The sequence below is a fragment of the Erinaceus europaeus genome, chromosome 7 (genome assembly GCF_950295315.1).
Source record: "Erinaceus europaeus chromosome 7, mEriEur2.1, whole genome shotgun sequence".
Lineage (NCBI taxonomy): Eukaryota > Metazoa > Chordata > Mammalia > Eulipotyphla > Erinaceidae > Erinaceus > Erinaceus europaeus.
Window position 1 is genome coordinate 41,594,211 of NC_080168.1, and position 4,896 is coordinate 41,599,106.

At 38.4% G+C, this 4,896-nt stretch overlaps 1 long non-coding RNA gene across 1 annotated transcript; it reads left to right on the forward strand.

The window, feature by feature from the left end:
* Positions 1–3,600: 3,600 nt before the first annotated feature.
* Positions 3,601–4,341, forward strand: LOC132539273 (uncharacterized). The gene is made up of 2 exons (XR_009550537.1): positions 3,601–3,644; positions 4,006–4,341. It is a non-coding gene; the product is annotated as an uncharacterized LOC132539273 (long non-coding RNA).
* Positions 4,342–4,896: the final 555 nt, after the last annotated feature.

Here is a 4,896-nt window from a genome sequence, read left to right on the forward strand (position 1 = left end):
CTGTTGGGCAGGCACAACGCAGGAGTTTGACATCCTGGTCTCAGGTCCATTGCGGAACCACCTCATGGTAGACATATAATAGCAATTGATGAAGATTGTTTTTAAATTTTCTTTTGGTTCCTTGATCTGTTATGTACGTTTGGATCAAGAATATATATCTGGAACAGATCAGAATGTGACCAAATCCCTTGGATCATTTATACTTACTTCTCTACCTTTCAAGATTTATTACCTTTTGCTATTGGTTCATTTGATCATGTGGGTCATTCTCTCTGCCTTTCACTCTCACCATGCCTATTCTTCTGAAAATTCAGAGATTTTTTTCTTTTTTATTTATAAAAAGGAAACATTGACTAAACCATAGGATAAGAGGGGTACAATTCCACACAATTCCCACCACCAGAACTCTGTATCCCAACCCCTCTCCTGATAGCTTTCCTATTCTTTAACCCTCTAGCAGTATGGACCCAATGTCATTGTGGAATGCAGAAAGTTGAAGGTCTGGCTTCTGTAATTGCTTCCCCTCTGAACATGGGCATTGACAGGTCGATCCATACTCCCAACCTGTCTTTCTCTTTCCCTATTGGGGAAGGGCTCTGGAGAAGCAGAGCTAAAGGACACATTGGTGGGGTTGCCTATCCAGGGAAGTCTGGTTGGCATCCTGCCAGCATCTGGAACCTGGTGGTTGAAAAGAGAGTTAACAGACAAAGCCAAACATATTGTTGACCAATCATGGACCTAAAGGCTGGAATAGTGCAGGTGAAGAGTTGGGGGAGAGGGTGTCTCTGTTTTGTAGATAGCTAGTAGGCATATTTATTTATATTTCAAAGGGCCTGTGTCTATACTAGGTTTTTATTTTTTTTTACAGTCAGGTACATAGAGTTACCCATTCCATGAATACCAGTCAGCATCTTTCCCCAGCCACCCTTGACATCTTCCTTTGAGTAGGTGAAAAAAAGTGATCACTAGTGAGGAATGGAGATTTCACATGGGTTCAACAACTAGTGTTTTCAAAATTAAAAGAAAAAAATAATGAAACAAACAAAACTAAGTGGATCCACTCACCAAGTCTGACTGACAAGACAGTAGCTGATTCTTAGTGCCACTTTGCCTGAAGTACTGACTAATGCTGAATCTTTGATATGGCACAATTACCCTGACTTATCCACCAGCTAAGTGATAGAGATTGGTGATCATGGATCCTGCTCACCATAGGAGAAGCAGTGTTCTGTTTTCTAACAGCACTTTCAGTACACCATTGCCTTCCCTTTGTGCTATGTTTCTGGTAAAATTACATATATAGGCTTAAAGAATATTCTGTCTACCATCACAACATTCCATAAAGTATTGTTTCTGGTCAAGAAACTCCCAAAACAAAATAAAAAGATCTAGTCTCATGGAGCACACTGGCTTTACCAAATTCTCCTTCATTTAGAAACAACTCTCTTACTAGAAAGTTAGAATGGCCTTCATATACCTTATAAGTCCAGGACAAGGCTCTCTAGAAGGTTCTATGTTGTTTCTCCAACAGATAAGATTTCCAGGTCCTGCAATCAAAAGGATAGAAATAAAAGTGGCATCTCTCACTATTATGCCCACTAATACATCTTTTACTTCCCATTGTTGGTGGCCTTGTGCTTCCTCCAGGGGACACAGCCGTGATTCCATTAAACTGGAAATTAAAACTGCTGCCTGAATCTTGGAGGATCCCCATGTCCTGTTAAATAGGCAAATAGAGAAATTACTCAACTGACATGATTTATACTCACTGCCAAGGGGAAATTGAACTCCTATCCACAATGGATGTAAGGAGAAGTATGACTGGAGCTTAGAAGAACCTTTAGGGCATTTCTTAGCATTACTAATGCCACATGGTTAAACTCAATGGGAAGCTCATTCAAGTAAGACTAGTATTTGTCTAGACTCTTCATGAACAACAGTTTGAGTCATTCTGCTACTAATAAAGAACAGACTGGAATACTTGCTGAAGGAAAAAAATGAATACAGAATTGATAGTAGGTGAAGGTAGCCATAAATACCATTTGCAATCATGTGACCAGTTACAAAAGCAAAGATTCTAATTATCATAGCCATTTCTTCATTTTTTTTGCAAACATATTTATGTATGTGTATATACACATATAGTACATACATCCATTGTCTTCTCTTTTCCTCTACCATAAAAAATAATATGTATTTATTGTAGTTCATAGTATTTTAAGTGTTGCTAGCTTTTCATCATGGCAAAAAGTCAGTGACCAGAGAAAAATAGACATCATTCAAGGGTTTTACTTTCTATTCTGGGGAAAGGGCTAGCACATTTTTGTTGTGTATCATAGGTAGAACCTTAAAAGTTGTTTTGTCTTCACCTGGAGATTAAGTATAGTTTAAGAAGCTGTGTGTAGGGTCATAGTTGATGATGAATGGACTTGTGATGGTAGTTTTATGTGTCAACTTGACTGGGCCACAAAAGTGTCCAAATATTTAGTTAAATATACTTCTTGGTGCTTGTGTGATAGTATTTTGGGATGAGATAGTATTTATCCCAGTAAAGCAAACTGCCCTTCCTAATCTAGGTAGATCTTATCCAATAAGTTGAAGACCTTAATGAAAGAAAAACAAATAAACAAACAAAAAATTGTTCCTCCCTTTAGTAAGAGAGTTATTCCTGGCTCATTACCTGCAACTAAGACATGGCCTTCCAACCCCTTGGACTCAAACCAGCCTGCCATCTTCAGACAGAAACTAAACCAAACCATTACTTCTTGATCTCAGTTTGCCAAATCACTCACTTTGCAGTTCTTGGGACTTGCTTGTCTTCATAATTGTGTTAGCCAGTTACTTAGAATAAATGTATTTGTACCTATACATCTGAGTGTGTGTGTGCATGTACACACACACACACACACACACACACACACACATCATATGAATCCATAAAGTTGAATATGCGTAAGATTTAGAGGACTGTATTAAGGTGGACTTGAATTAGTATAGTCAATAAGTATAATTTCTTCTAGTACTCCTGGGCCTCCGTCATCTTCCTTCCTTGAGCAAATGAGAACACCAATCCAGGTACTTTTAAATTATCATTTACTTGCAACATCTGTGTTTTTCTTCTCTCTTGAATTCTACCTTGAGAGGGCTGTGTCTCTCTTCATCACATATCTTTCAGGCTAGCATGCATGGGACTGTAGCCAGTACTTAAAACATTCAGGAAAACTCCCCATCTGCATGGGGTTGCTCAGATGCATGCAGGGGTTCTCCTGATAGACACACTGTCCTCACAACACCCTGTATGAGGTTGGCTGGCTATATCTCACAGATTCCTTTCTTGACCCATTCCCACATGATTCTGACCAGTCCTTTGTATATCGTTTGTGTGTTTGTGTAATGCAATGAAGCATCTCATTGTTGGGATGGCAGAGCAAATTGGTGGCATGCCTTCTGAGAGTTCCAAGGTTGTCATGAACATGATAGCAATACCTGACTTTTAACTAAAGGCAGTTCTAAACTCCCCAGGGAATGCCAGAGGGTGCATTCTCTTCATTCCTTTGGAGACAGAGCAGATTCCCAGAATGTCCTGAGGTGGCCTAATAACAAAAGCTTATTCCCTTCACATAAACAGGGGTGAAGAGGACCAGGTGAGTTTTATTTCCTGAAAGATTTTCTGAACCCCCCTTCTCTCTCTTATTGAAAGTCATTTTTTTCATAACATTGAAAAGATGTAACATTAGCTTAATCATTCCCAAATGAATATTTGGAAACAGTACACTTAGACAAAATTATTTCAGTGTTACTAGAAAGTTTCAGCCATTTGCTATAAACTTCTACTTTTAAGTGGCAATCATGTGGCCTGACTTCAGAACATCTAGTTCTTTTTTAATAGAATTAAAACCCTTGACACTTATTTTAAGGCCTTAAGAGAATTTTAATGTTTAGCAAAATCCTAAACCTGGTATGGTCATAAAGTAGATATATTTGATTTTACTCCTTGAAACAAAGAAAGCAGGTGGAGGAAGAGGAGGAGGAGAAGAAGGAGGAAAAAGAGGAGAAGAAAAGATATAGGATATTTACTGTTTTCAAGAAAACTAAAATGGCAGTGCCAACTTCTTCCCAAAAACCTCCAGGAGAAGACATCTAAGGTCACTTCTTAATCTCCAGGGTTCCAAGAAAGCAACAGAAGCTCCCACCCTCCTCCATTCCATCAAAAGCAAAGAGCATTGGCAAGAGACCCGATTCTCAATAAAGCATGTTGACTGAGGAAGTTAACACTTCAAGAAAAGCATTCGGTCTCTCACAGCTCTTACAAAATAAAAGAAAATTGGTGTGGATCCCAACTCTAAGAGAAAAAAGTCCTTTTTTTACCTTGGAATTTAAATATGCAAAACCAACTTATACTAATAGTCTGACCTCTGAAATAGTAGCATCATATACTGAAACTTAAAAGACCCAACTCATAAAAATTAATGAGAATGCAGGTGAGGAATTATGAAGGAGATTCATGGGCTAAAAGAGAGAATTCACATGGGAGCATAGGGAACTCCTGGACAAAAGGAGACTCATACCAGCACAATGATGAACAAAAGCTGCTAAGAAAGTACATTTCTTTATAGAACATGAGAGAAATAGATTCTCGGTTACAATCTACTCAGGTTTTGCTACTATATTGAAGGGAAGTATTAATGAGTGATTTGTAGCTCCTATTGCCAGTGTGGCTTAGTTTCTGTGATAGTGTGAAAGCATATAGAAAAAAAAAAAGAAAGAAAAAAGAAAAAGATGGTGACTGAGTGGGGAATAGATGTAGAATGATTCGCACACCTCCCTTCACACATATTGTGTTGTACATTGTTGTGTGTGTGTGTGTGTGTGTGTGTGTGTGTGTGTGGTATGTGT